Source organism: Eubalaena glacialis, chromosome 16, assembly GCF_028564815.1.
Source record: "Eubalaena glacialis isolate mEubGla1 chromosome 16, mEubGla1.1.hap2.+ XY, whole genome shotgun sequence".
Lineage (NCBI taxonomy): Eukaryota > Metazoa > Chordata > Mammalia > Artiodactyla > Balaenidae > Eubalaena > Eubalaena glacialis.
In genome coordinates, this window is record NC_083731.1 from 31,335,271 (window position 1) to 31,350,075 (window position 14,805).

Here is a 14,805-nt window from a genome sequence, read left to right on the forward strand (position 1 = left end):
CACACTCTGTCTGTGGAGTGTGTTTCTCTCTAAATAAATCCACTTCTTACCCATCACTTTGTCTCTCACTGAGTTCTTTCTATGATGAGACATCAAGAACCTGAGCTTCATTAAGTCCTGAGACCAGGTGTGTGATCTCAGTTGGAAGACTGGGTTTTGACTGGGTTTGATTCCCGGCCGTGTGGGTTTGAGTCCCAACGTGGGTTTTGGCGGGGTTCGAGTCCTGGCATGTGGGTTCAAGTCCCAGTCTGAGGTGCACGGTTTCACTTCCTTGCTCATAACATTTGTTCAATAAAAATTTGCTGAGTCAAGGGATTTTTTTTTAAAAAGGAGTAAAAAGAAACAGGTGAAATTAATTTTAATAGTATACTTTAGTCTAGTATATCCAAAACATAATTTCAACATGTGATCAGTAAAAAATTATTAATGAGTTATATTACATTTTTTTACTAAGTCCTTGAAATCTGCTATTTAACTGCACCAGAATAATATAAGCAGGGGTATATTACAGGTTGAAATAAGTTTTAGGTGGTTATTTGTGGGTTGCTGCCCTATTGCTATCTCTAAAGAACTGTAAAAGTTTACTTAAAGACCACCAGCTAACATGGTTTATTAGGAAAAAATATGTATAAATTTCAGTGTTGACTGCCCATGTAGTTTACTGGCATTGCCATCAGTGCTTTGTTTTCTTTGAGTGAGAAGCTGTAGTCCCATGACTGTCTTTGGGGGTTGATCAGAAGGTTATCTGCTTCTTCAATTCGGGAAGTTTTTGAAACACCTAGTCTACTCTTTTCTTTATTAAGTACATATTTCTGCAGCTTTGACGTAAGTTCCTTCTTTTTAGAACCGTTACATGATTTAAATACTCTGACATAGCTAACCTTCATTTTTTTTTTTTTTTTTTGATGAGCTCTGACTGATGCCTTTTTTCTGATAAATCATTGACAATTACAGCAAGAATGAAGATTATTCCTGATTTCTGTTCTCCCTTCTTCTTTAGTAATAGAATTTTAACCTAGGTATGTGGCCATCCAGAGTCAGGATTACATTTCTTAGCTTCTTTTGCTGCTAGAAATTCCTCTAGTACTGGTCAGTGGGGTGTAAGTAGATTTTTTTGAGGGGGCAACTTCCTTAGGAAAACTTCCATAAGAAAGAGAGTGTCCATTATTTGTGTGTGTGTGTACGTGTGTACGTGTGTACCTCTTGCTCTTTTTTTCTCTTATTTAATCCTACTGCCTGGAATACAGTTGCCACTATTTTGGACAATGGGGTTGAGGCCCCCAAGGCATAACAAAAAAATAGAAGGACCCGAGTCTTTGATATTTAGTGACACAATGTCAAAACAAAACAGCCCTGCACTGCCAACTGGACTTTTATATGAGAGGGAAATAAACTTCTGTTTTGTGTAATCAACTGCTGTTTTGGGTTTCAGTCATAGCAGATGAACCCAATCCCAACGATTGGGTTCAACAGGTTATATATAATATTTAACAGATTTTTAACATCTCTATTAGTGTATATTCTCATAGACTTGTATACTAGTCAGGACTCTTAGAGGCAAGGGTGAAAACCACCCACCCATATGAAAGGATCCTGAGTGAGCCCAGAATTGGAGGACACCAAGAGATCATTAGTCACATCTCCAAGGATGTCTATAGCCAGAGACCCCAGGAATCTCTTTCTCTAAATCTTGGCTTTAATTCTGTTTTCCTCTAGGTTTCATTTTGTGTTACTCTAGACTGACTTTCTCCAGTGAAGGGATATGTCCACCTGTTGTGGACCAGACTAACTTCCTCAACAGCTTGAGACCTCAGATGGAAAACAGTTGTGTCTCTCCTTCTGTTTGGAAAATACTAGGGAGCTACTCAGATTGACTTGGCTTGGGTCACATGCCAACCCCTATATCTGTCACTGGTCCCATCGAGATTACATGCCCTCCATTGTGGCCTACTTTGTGGGGGGCTGGGGGAGGGTGCAAGGATTGGCAGCGTCCACTAGAACCATTTCTTCTAAATTAAGGTGGGTGCTATTTAGATAAAACAGTACTTGTTTCACCTGATAAGTCCTTCATAAATGATTTATGATAAGAATCATCTTATTCTTTCTTGAAAGCCATCCATGTATGAAAAATATGAGGACTACTGGTTTGCTTTGAATTTGCTTTCTGACTTCGAAGTTACACATTTTTGCAAGACGCAGCTCAGATAGATCCTGTGGAAAATTTTAATGAAAATTAACTCTGGCCGCATTATCACACTATATAGGCCAATTATTAGTTGCCACTGAACAGATTTCCTTAATTTCTTTTATCTCCAGTCAAGTTGATTATAATGTCAGCCTTGAAGCATTGCTGTAATTATTAATCCTTTTGAAATAGATATGAGGAAGCATTTGGGGTATTAGAAAATTAAGGCTGTTACATCATGATAAATATTTCAGTGCCACACATTCTATTGTGACACTTATAATACTTAAAATTCTAAAGTGAGAGTTTCCTTCAAGGAATTAAAATTTGGCAGTTAAATGTTTGACATACATGAAATTTGATAAGTAAAAATACTTTTGTGGGGAGAGGCTTTTGAGTTACTACTGTTTACTTGAAATCTTAACAAATTTATGAAAGATCAGTTAATTGAAAGGTAATGGTGTCATGTGATTGAGTTCTGTTGAAGGGGAGAGAAGATCTCTGTCCACAGGTCATGTCCAAGGGTGGATAAGTCTGTGTTTCTGCTGGGCAAAGGCTAGTCATGACACAGTGCACTCATTCAGGTGGCTTTCAAGCAATCTGGTGACATTTCAGAGAACTCAAAGGTAAAGGTTTATTGCTTTGGGAGTACTATATTTATTAATCTGGTTTTAAGTCAGATGCCTGTGAGGTGCATAGTCAGAATGTGTTCTTTCTCCAGGTCTGAAAAGCTCAAGCTTTTCATTGATTTCTTCAGTCAAAGGTGACAGGAAACTGGGGTGGTTTCTATCACCTAAATCATTATATGTTTTCCCTTGGTATCATTTAGCCGGATCACACAAAGAAGGGGAGGGGGGGATATCTTTGATATTTAATGAACAAAGAAGAATATCTTTAAACAACCTGTATCAGCTCTGAAAAAAAAGTTTTCTCTGATCAGAAACTTTTCTCGGTAAATTCACCATGTCCCAAGCAGAAAGAAGGAATGCAGGCCCAAAAGGCAAATCTTGATGCAAGATTTCATTGTAGGACTTCCCTGGTGGCGCAGTGGTTAAGAATCCACCTGTCAACGCAGGGGACACGGGTTCGAGCCCTGGTCCAGGAAGATCCCACATGCGGCGGAGCAACTAAGCCCGTGCGCCACAACTACTGAGCCTGCACTCTAGCGCCTGTGCTCCACAACAAGAGAAGCCAGTGCAACGAGAAGCCCCTGTGCCACAACGAAGAGTAGCCCTGCTCCACGCAACTAGAGAAAAGCCTGCGTGCAGCAACGAAGACCCAATTCAGCCAAAAATAAATAAATAAATAAATTTATTAAAAAAAAAAAAAGATTTCATTGTGTTAATTTTTCATTTCACCGGAAGCATCAGTCCATTGTGACTCATGTTGTTTTCAGGAGTTTTACCTCCACTGTGAGGGTTGGAGGTGGCACAGAAGGGCGCTCCAAGGTGAGCAGTCATTACGCGGAGACGAGCTTTTCCTTTCACCCACAGGAAGGGCAAGTCAGATCAGAGATCTGGCATCTGGTTCCTTGTGATTGCCCTTCCTTCCAGCCTAATTTTGGAGAGCGGCAAATGTATGTTTTCCTTTTTATCCTTGGGTAGTGGTCGGTTAGGACTTTTCTTCTTTGAAAAAGGGAGACATTCACACATTTAGGGGTTAATAATGTCTACAAGTCACTGATGCCGCTGAATAAAAGTTCAAGAATGTCGGATTATTCTCATTCGCAAGATGCTCATTCACCACTCATGTAGGGGTATAAATATCTGAAATAATACGGAAGGCCAGGACAAAAATAGGTTTCTGAGAAACTCATGGCAGCTTTTGCTTTTTGATAACATTACAGCTTTATCGCCTGATCTCAGCTTGAGCTTGTCACGTCCAGGTCCCTCTGGGTTTAACCTCCTGTCTCTTGCCTCTTTCCCAGAGGCCCATTACATTTCATAACCAAGCATTGCTCAAAAAGCTCTCTTCTCAAGAGTTCAGACATTTCATAAGTTAAAACTACTTATCCAGTGTCCCGTTTTAGCATTTTGTTTAGATGACCATACTTTCGTATATCGCGATAAAGAATCAAGACGTGTCTTTCTTATTATGTTTATTATGTCCTGTTTGAAAATGTCTAACAGATTAAATGTTATCAAGGGCTGATATTGATATACTCTTAATTTTTTCAGTTTAACTTTATTTTATTAACTTATTAATTTTATTGCGAAACTTGTCTAATCAGTTAAAATTCCAGTTAATTTACTTAGCAGTGGTTAATGTTCTAAGACTAATATGGGAGCAGTGGTAATGATATTTTATAAACAGTGGCGTTGTTTCAGTTTTATAAAAAACCTTTTGATTTTTTAAAAAAAATTTTTTGCTTAGGTAAACTAGTTCATGTGGGAGAGCTCCCTCTAGTGTTTGTTGGAGTAAATACAAATGGTATTGAACTGAATACTTTTTTTTTTAAAGTAAGGTTTTATTTATTTATGTATTTATTTTGGCTGTGTTGGGTCTTTGTTGCTGCACGCGGACTTTTCTCTGGTTGTGGTGAGCAGGGGCTACTACTCTTCGTTGCAGTGTGTGGGCTTCTCATTGCGGTGGCTTCTCTTGTTGTGGAGCATGGGCTCCAGGTGCGCGGGTTTCAGTAGTTGTGGCACACGGGCTTAGTTGCTCCACAGCATGTGGGATCTTCCCGGACCAGGGCTTGAACCCGTGTCCTCTGCATTGGCAGGCGGATTCTTAACCACTGTGCCACCAGAGAAGTCCTTGAACTGTATACTTTTTAAAAAAAAGTGTTTATTTCTTTAGAGCAATTTAAGGTCCATCCACAACAAAATAGAGAGGAAGGTACAGAGATTTCCTGTATACCCCCTGCCTTGCCACATGCATAGCCTCCTCCATTATCAGCATCACTTTCCAGAATTGTCCATTTGTTACCAAGCGTGAGCCTACACTGACACATCATAATCACCCAAAGTCCCTAGTTTACCTTAGGGTTCACTCTTGGTGTTGAACATTTTGGGTATTGACACATTTATAATGACATATATCCATCATTATAGTATCACAGAGAGTATTTTCACTGTCGTAAAATTCTCTGTGCTTTTCCTCTGCCATCCCCATCCCTGCAACCACTGAACTTTTTTATTGTCCCTATAGTTTTGCCTTTTCCAGAATGTCATATAATTGGAATCATACAATATATAGCCTTTTCAGATTGGCTTCTTTCACTTAGTAATATGCATTTAAGTTTCTTCCATGTCTTTTCATAGCTTTGATAGCTCATTTCTTTTTAGCCCTGAATAATGTTCCAGTGTCTGGACGTATGACAGTTTATTTATTCATTCACCTGCTGAAGGACATCTTGGTCGCTGCCAAGTTTTGGTAATTATGAATAAACCTGCTTAAAACATCTGTGTGCCAGTTTTTTTTGTGGGTATAAGTTTTCAACTTCTTTGGGTAAATACCAAGGAGTGAGATTGCTGGATCGTATCGTGAGTATGTTTAGTTTTGTAAAAAAAACAGTATGTTTAGTTTTGTAAGAAATCACCAAACTATCTTCCAAAATGACTGAACCATTTTTCATTCCCACCAGCAATGTATGAAAGTTCCTGTTGCTCCACATCCTCGCCAGCATTTGGTGTTGTCAGTGTTCCAGATTTTGGCCATTCTAATAGGCGTGTAGTGGCATCTCGTTTTCATTTGCATTTTCCTGATGACATATGATGTGGAGCATCTTTTCATAATGTTTATTTGACATCTGAATATCCTCTTTGGGGAGGTGTTTGTTAAGGTCTTTGGCCCATGTTTTAATCAGGTAGTTTTTTTATTGCTGAGTTTTAAGAGTCCTTTGTGTATGTTGCATAACAAGACTTTATCAGATGTGTCTTTGGCAAATGTTTTCTCGCAGCCTTGAAGAAAACATTTGCTTGTCTTCTAATCCCCTTGCTACTGTCTTTTGTAGAGCAGAAGTTTTAAATTTGAATGAAGGCCAGCTTATCAATTATTTTTTTCATAGATTGTCTTTTTTAAAAACTTTATTTATTTTTTATACAGCAGGTTCTTATTAGTTATCTATTTTATACATGTCAATCCCAATCGCCCAATTCATCACACCATCACACCCCCCACCCCCCACTTTTCTCCCTCGGTGTCCATACGTTTGTTCTCTACATCTGTGTCTCTATTTCTGCCTTGCAAACAGGTTCATCTCTACCATTTTTCTAGATTCCACATATATGCATTAATATACAAAATTATATTGTTTTCCTCTTTCTGATTTACTTCACTCTGTATGACAGTCTCTAGGCCCATCCACATCTCTACAAATGACCCAATTTCGTTCCTTTTTATGGCTGAGCAATATTCCATTGTATATATGTACCACAACTTCTTTATCCATTCTTCTGTCGATGGGCATATAGGTTGCTTCCATGACCTGGCTATTGTAAATAGTGCTGCAGTGAACATTGGGGTGCATGTGTCATTTTGAATTATGGTTTACTCTGGGTATATGCCCAGTAGTGGGATTGCTGGGTCATATGGTAATTCTATTTTTAGTTTTTTAAGGAACCTCCATATGTTCTCCATAGTGGCTGTATCAATTTACATTCCCACCAACAGTGCAAGAGGGTTCCCTTTTCTCCATACCCTCTCCAGCATTTGTTGTTTGTAGATTTTCTGATGATGCCCATTCTAACTGGTGTGAGGTGATACCTCATTGTAGTTTTGATTTGCATTTCTCTAATAATTAGTGATGTTGAGCAGCTTTTCATATGCCTCTTGGCCATCTGTATGTCTTCTTTGGAGAGATGTCTATTTAGGTCTTCTGTCCATTTTTTGATTAGGTTGTTTTTTCTTTAATATTGAGCTTCCTGAGCTGTTTATATATTTTGGAGATTAATCCTTTGTCTGTTGATTTGTTTGCAAATATTTTCTCCCTTTCTGAGTGTTGTCTTTTCATCTTGTTTATAGTTTCCTTTGCTGTGCAAAAGCTTTTAAGTTTCATTAGGTCCCATTTGTTTACTTTTGTTTTTACTTCCATTACTCTAGGAGGTGGGTCAAAAAAGATCTTGCTGTGATTTATGTCATAGAGTGTTCTTCCTATGTTTTCCTCTAAGAGTTTTATGGTGTCTGGTCTTATTACATTTAGGTCTCTAATCCATTTTGAGTTTATTTTTGTGTATGGTGTTAGGGAGTGTTCTAATTTCATTCTTTTACATGTAGCTGTCCAGTTTTCCCAGCACCACTTCTTGAGGAGACTGTCTTTTCTCCATTATATATCCTTGCCTCCTTTGTCATAGATTAGTTGACCATAGGTGCGTGGGTTTATCTCTGGGCTTTCTATCCTGTTCCACTGATCTGTATTTCTGTTTTTGTGCCAGTACCATATTGTCTTGATTACTGTAGCTTTGTAGTATAGTCTGAAGTCAGGGAGTCTGATTCCTCCAGCTCCGTTTTTTTTCCCCTCAAGATTGCTTTGGCTCATAGATCGTGTCTTTGGTGTTGTATCTAAAAAGGCATCACCATACCCGAGGTCATCTGGGTTTTCTAGATTTTGAGTTAATTTTTGTAAAGGGCTTAATGTCTGTGTCTAGATTAATTTTTTTTTGGCATGTGGATGTCCAGTTGTTCCAGAACCGTTTGTTGAAGAGACTATCTTTGCTCCATTATATTTTTACTCCTCTGTCAAAGATCAGTTGACTATATTTATGTGAGACTATTTCTGGGCTGTTTATTATGTTTCATGAATCTATTTGTCTGTTCTTTTGCCAATACCACACTGTCTTGATTATCATAGCTTTATAGTAAATCTTGAAATCAGATAGCATCAGTCCTTCAACTTTGTTCTTCTCCTTTAATATTGTGTTGGCTATTCTGGGTTGCTTGCCTCTCCATATCAACTTAGAATAAGTTTGTCAATATCTGTAAAACAGCTTGCTGGGATTTGATTGTGATTGCATTGAATTTATAGATCAAGTTGACATCTGGACAATATCAAGTCTTCCTACTCATGAACATGGAATATCTCTCCATTTATTTAGCTTTACTTTGATCATGTTCATCAGAGTCTTGTAGATCTCATATAGATCTTATACATATTTTGTTAGATTTTTTACCTAAGTATTCGTATTTGGGGTGCTAATGTAAATGGTATTGTGTTTTTAATTTCAAAATCCACTTGTTCATTGCTGGCATATAGGAAAGCAATTGACTTTTGTATATTAACCCTGTGTCATGCAACCTTACTATAATCACTTATTAGTTCCAGGAGGTGTTCCAGGTGATGATGTGTCAAAAAGACACATGCACCCCAATTTTCACTGCAGTACTGTTTACAATAGCCAGGTCATGGAAGCAACCTAAATGCCCATTGACAGAGAAACGGATAAAGAAGATGTGGTACATATATACAATGGACTATTACTCAGCCATAAAAAGGAACGAAATTGGGTCATTTGTAGAGATGTGGATGGACTTAGAGACTCTTTTTTTGGTAAATTTTTATTTCCTTTATTTTTATTTCAGATTTTCTACGGACAATCATGTCATCTTAGAACAGACAGTTTTATTTCTTCCTTTCCAATCTGTATACCTTTAGTTTCCTTTTCTTGCCTATTAGCAAGGACTTCTAGTATGATGTTGAAAAGGAATGGTGAGAGAGTATATCCTTGCCGTGTACTGGATCTCAGTGGGAAAGCTTTGAGTTTCTCACCATTAAGTATGATGCTAGCTGTAGATTTTTTTCTAGATTGTTGAAGAAATTCCCCTCTATTCCTGGTTTATTGAGAGTTTTTACCATGAATGGGTGATGGATTTTGTCAAATGCTTTTTCTGCTTCTATTGATATGATCATGTGATTTTTTTTTTTTTAGTCTGTTGATGTGATAGATTACATTAATCGATTTTTGAATGTTGAACCACCTTTACATACTTGAGATAGATCCTACTTGGTCCTGGTATATAATTCTTTTTATACTTTTCTGGATTTGATATGCTAGTATTTTGTTAAGGATTTTTGCATCTATATTCATGAGAGATATTGGTCTGTAGTTTTCTTATACTGTCTTTGTCTGGTTTTGATATTAGGGTAATGCTGGCCTCATAGAATGAATTAGGAAGTATTTTCTCTGCTTCTATCTTCTGAAAGAGATTATGGAGGATTGGTATCATTTTGTTCTTAAATGTTTGACAGAATTCACCAGTGTATCCATCTGAGCCTGGTGCTTTCTGTTTTAGAAGATTATTAACTATTGATTCGATTTAGGCCTATTCAGATCATTTATTTATTCTTGTATGCATTTTGGCAGATTGTAGCATTCAAGGAAATGGTCCATTTCATCTAGGATATCGAATTTCTGGTCATGGAGTGGTTCATAGTGTTCTTTTACTATGCTTTTAATTTCCATGGGATCTGTAGCGACGTCCCCTCTTTCATTTCTAATATTAGTAATTTGTGTCCTCTCTTCTTAGTTAGCCTGGCTAGAGGTTTATTGATTTTGAATTGTATATTTTTAAAAATGTGAGCATTAAGCAAATAATAGGACTGATTTGATGAATAGAAAGCATTCTGTTGAATAAACAGGTAGTAGGTTGATCTCACATTGAAAGTGCTTTGTGGTTGGGTAGAGGGATATGCTGCATTTGAAAGTGGGTCTCATAGTGCCAGCATAAGTAAATAAATAACAGCTTTTCAGGATTGTTTCTTAGATGCCCCTATTCCGTGTTTCTATAGTTAGAACGTAAAAGATTAACTTTCTTGATTACACTTTTGTAAGAAGTTTGATTTTCTTGCATTGGTGACTCTGCTTACTTCACCTTTTTTGGTCATATCTGTATAAATATCCATATCCAAAAAAAGAAATATAGAATTATTTTTCTATAAATACTCTATAATCAAACTGTGTTATTATTTTGGTAAGGTACAGAACACTTTTTTTCCCTACCACACGTGAACTTTTTCCAAAATTCATTTCTTATACAACTGTTACTTACAAGGTTAGCTCCCAATCTCGTCCTAGGCAGAAAAAAACTGTTTACCTGCATTGTTTCATTTCAGGGTGCAAAAACCTCTCTTCTAATTTCTGGTTGATTCCTGAGTTTCATCTAAGATACTTCGGTTCTCAAATTAAAACTTAGGTTAAAATGCAGTGTCTCCATGAAGGAGTTGTAGAAGTCACATTTCCACATCATCCGAACACAGAAAGTGAAGCTTGAGGGTTCTAAAGATACCATCACCTCACAATTTTGCCTACAGTCAGCCTTGAATTAAATTAAATGTTTACTGATCAATACTCATTTGATCTTCTTCCCCATCCTTACTTCAGCTGATGATTATGCTTTCTGTTTTACTGAGAAATTAAAGCAGTCAGAGGACAAATTCTCCAAACTCCCACCACTATGCCTTCCTGCATTTGCACCTTTTGAGATGAACTGTCCATGCCCTGGGTCAGTTCAAAGTCTTCCACTGTCCCCTCTTGCCTACTTAAAGATGTTGCTAGCAGTGCTACTCTCTTTCTCTACAGCATCAATTTCCCCTTCACTATTGGAAATTCTCTATTGGAAGCTGTCATTTCTCCCATCTATAAGAGAACCCTCTTTTGACTCACTTGTACCTCTAGCTACAGCCCTAAAAGATTGTCTGTACCTAATGTTTTGGATTTTGTTCCTAAAATTTTCTTTCGAACCTACTCCAGTGAGGCTTTTGCCCTAAGTGCCACCAAAACTTTTCTTGTCAAAGTCACCTATGATCTCATAGTGCTTACCCCCTCCTTCTTGGAAACCTTTCTTTCTTGGCTTCTGGATACCGTTCTTTTCTGGTTTTACCTGTGTCTCTTGATGTATTTTCCTTTGCTCATATCTCTCCATCTCCTAAACTATAGGCATTGTGCGCCTCAGGGCTTGGTTCCCGGAGGTATTTCTCTCTCTGCCTAGCTCACCATGTCTCTCTCCCTCTTGCTCTGTCTCTCTGTGTCATCTGTGCTCACTTTTTTGATGGACTCCTCTAATTGCATGGCTTTACATGCTATTTATATGCTAATATCTTCCAATTTTTCTTTCTCAGCTCTGACCTCACTCCTGAGCTCCATGTACTCAACTGCCTACTGACATCACCAGTTGGATGTCTGTAAGCTTCTCAAAATTAACAGTCCAAAGCTAAGCTCCTACTCTCTTAAGCCATCCCTATCCCTCACCCTGTTTCACTGCAGCTCCATTTTTCTAGTTCCTCTGGCCAAAACCCATAAAGTTCATCCATGCCTCCTCTCCTTCTTTTACAATCCATGTTAGATCCATCAACAAATCATGTTGACTGTGCCTTTATTTATTTATTTATTTATTTATTTATTTATTTATTTATGGATGGCTGTGTTGGGTCTTCGTTTCTGTGCGAGGGCTTTCTCTAGTTGCGGTCGGGCCCAGTTGCTCCGCGGCATGTGGGATCTTCCCAGACCAGGGCTTGAACCCGTGTCCCCTGCATTGGCAGGCAGATTCTCAACCACTGCGCCACCAGGGAAGCCCCGGACTGTGCCTTTAAAATTATATTCAGAAGCCTGCTCCTTCTTACCGCGTCCCTTGCTGTTCTCCTGGGAACCACCATTGGCTCATCCTGGGTGCAGTAGGCTTCTGCCCCCTTGTCCTTGCCATCTGTTCTCCATACAGCAGGCAAAGGGATTCTTTAAACACGTAACTCAGCACTCTGCAATGGCTATCTGTCTCGCCAAGGGTAAAAGCCAGAGTCCTTTCAAGGTGCTGCATGATTTAGACGCCCCTGTTCCCCACAGTGGCCTCTTCAGTAATCTTCTACTGCCTCACTCGCATCCAGCCACGTGGGCTCCTCACTGTTCCCTGAACACGCCAGGCGAATTTCTGCTTCATGGCCTTCGTACTTGGTGTGCTATCTGCCTGGAATGTTCCTCCCTCAGATATCTGTATGGCTCACCTTCTTGCTGACTTCAGGTTTTTACTCAAATATTTTATAGAGACACCTTTCTCTAAAATTGCAACTGTTCTGCCACCCCCTCCAAATTTTCTGTCCCCCCTTCTGGGCATTATTTTTCTCACTGGCAGTTTTTACTATCTCAAATCCTTTATGTTTTACTTATTCATTCTATACCCCCTACTCCAATTTAACTTTCACAAAGGCAATGTTTTTTTTATTTAGCAACAGCTTCTCACTTCCTTCATCTCCTTACACAGTACAAGTCAGACTTACATTTTAGATTTAATTAAACATTGTTGAATGTTTTCACTGTCCTAGCACTGTGTCAGGCACATTTGCACTTTTAGTTTAATTTTCCCAGGTTACCTTCAACATAAACATTGTGATTCCCATTTTGCAGATGAAAAACCAGAATATGGTGTCTTTTCTACAGATAATCATAGATACTGGAATGGGGCTTTAAACTCTAGACCTCTAACTGCATGTTATGTACTTTTCTAATATGCCATGCTGCGGACTAATCCACTTTAAAAAAAAATTAATTAATTAATTAATTAATTAATTATTTTTGGCTGCATTGGGTCTTTGTTGCTGCGTGCAGGCTTTCTCTAGTTGCAGCGAGCGGGGGCTACTCTTTGTTGTGGTGCGTGGGCTTCTCCTTGCAGTGGCTTCTCTTTGTTGCGGAGCACGGGCTCTAGGTGCGCGGACTTCAGTAGTTGTGGTGCACAGGCTCCATAGTTGTGGCTCGCGGGCTCTAGAGCGCAGGTCAGTAGTTGTGGCGCACGGGCTTAGTTGCTCCGTGGCATGTGGGATCTTCCCGGAACAGAGCTTGAACCCGTGTCCCCTGCATTGGCAGGTGGATTCTTAACCACTGCACCACCAGGGAAGTCTGACTAATCCACTTTTAAAAGAATGAGTTTGCTTTTGAAAGGGGAATTGAAAAGGACTGTCCTTGTCTGTCCTTTGCCATCTAACTTCTCACCCATCCCATCTTCTGTCTTATTTCCCTGTAGCACTAAACTCAGCCACTACTGAGGACATTCCATTCTCTTAATCAATCAAAATTATGAGTCCCCGGATTTCCTGTGAGTTACCCTCGTTTATTTTACATCTGATCACTTTTTCAAATTTTGAATGGTCATAAAGGCACAAGTCATATCTTTCAGAGAAGGAATTCAAAGATATGAGCAGTGAGACAGAATAGGATGGGAGAACTTGGTAGGAAGTTCAAGGAATTTCTCTCTCTGATGCTTGAACTAACTCAGAGGCCACCAGGAAACAACAGAGAAGCGCTGAGCCAAAAATGAGTTTGGAGCAAAGGGGCTGAGAATATCTAAGAACCAAAGCCTAATCTGAGAGGAAACTGTCTTGGCTGAAGCCCAAGACTCAAACCCAAGCAACTTGTATGACTGCAGTGTAAGTAGTAGAGATATTCTTGCTTTCTTTGGCTCCAAAGAGTCTCGTTACTTGTAATCTCATTATTCTTTCCTGGTTTAACTTTTTTTTTTCTTTTATAAATTTATTTATTTTATTTATTTATTTTTGGCTGCGTTGGGTCTTCGTTGCTGCATGCGGGCTTTCTCTAGTTGCAGTGAGTGCGGGCTATTCTTCGTTGTGGTGCGCGGGCTTCTCCTTGCTGTGGTTTCTCTTGTTGCAGAGCATGTGCTCTAGGCTCATGGGCTTCAGTAGTTGTGGCTCGCGGGCTCAGTAGTTGTGGCTCATGGGCTCTAGAGCGCAGGCTCTGTAACTGTGGCACACGGGCTTAGTTGCGCCGCAGCATGTGGGATCTTCCCCGACCAGGGCTCTAACCCGTGTCCCCTGCATTGGCAGGTGGATTCTTAACCACTGTGCTACCAGGGAAGCCCCATGGTTTAACTTTTAATGTAAACTGTTTGTTTCCCCATCTGTAAAACAAGATAGTGGGGACGGGTGATTCCATAAGAGTGCCTTTCATTGTAAAATTCTGTGATTTTAAGACCACTGCATTATTCCAGTCGATTTTGACTCTAGACCTAGTGATAATTAGACCTCTTTTTTACTGTGTAAGGTTTACTCTAAAATAATAATTTATGTATTATTAATAATTAATATTATTAATATTAATATTTATATATTTAACCAAATACAAAGAATCACTGAAGTACTTTTGGATAAAAGTTAAAATGGTTTAAAAATCAGTTTTATTTCTTATTGAGATTGTCAGACAACCTCACCTTAAAAATGACAACAGAGACTGAGTGTTCTTCCAAAGTAACTGGGGCTGGAACATCTTCATGGGTTCTTAAATGATGGTGATTTTTTCCCTTAATGTAAGTGAACTATTTCATGGCACGTATATATCTTCCAAAATCAGTCTTTTCTCAAAATGCTGAACTGATATTAATAGTTTTGTAAGTAAAACAGAATTAGAAAGGAAATCTACCCATCCCCTAATGGCATGTATTACTTCCAAAGCAAATACATTTCTTTTCCTTACTGGCTCTCTTTGACTGAGACTAGTTTAAATGATTAATTCTTCTCATTTGGCAGGTTTTTTGCAATTTACTTGAAATGTTTCCTAGTATTTTTTCCTCAACTTTTTTTTACACCTTTTCCCTCTTTTTTGTGCTTATCAAAATCTTGCTGTGACTACTATAATTATTATAAAAAGATTAATAATGAATCAAGCAGCCAAGCTCATGTCCGTTGT

General features: G+C 38.7%; 1 protein-coding gene across 5 annotated transcripts in view; it reads left to right on the plus strand.

Annotated features, from left to right (window-relative positions):
• TBC1D4 (TBC1 domain family member 4) overlaps positions 1–14,805 on the plus strand; it is a 237,955-nt gene that overhangs the window by 139,722 nt on the left and 83,428 nt on the right. Inside the window, exon 1 of one of the 5 annotated variants that reach the window (XM_061171196.1) lies at positions 13,502–13,532. The exons of the other annotated variants lie outside the window; for them this stretch is intronic. The gene's annotated coding sequence lies outside the window, so the exon portion shown is untranslated. Of the gene's footprint in view, positions 1–13,501; positions 13,533–14,805 lie in introns of those variants that run through there. 5 annotated transcript variants of the gene reach the window in all.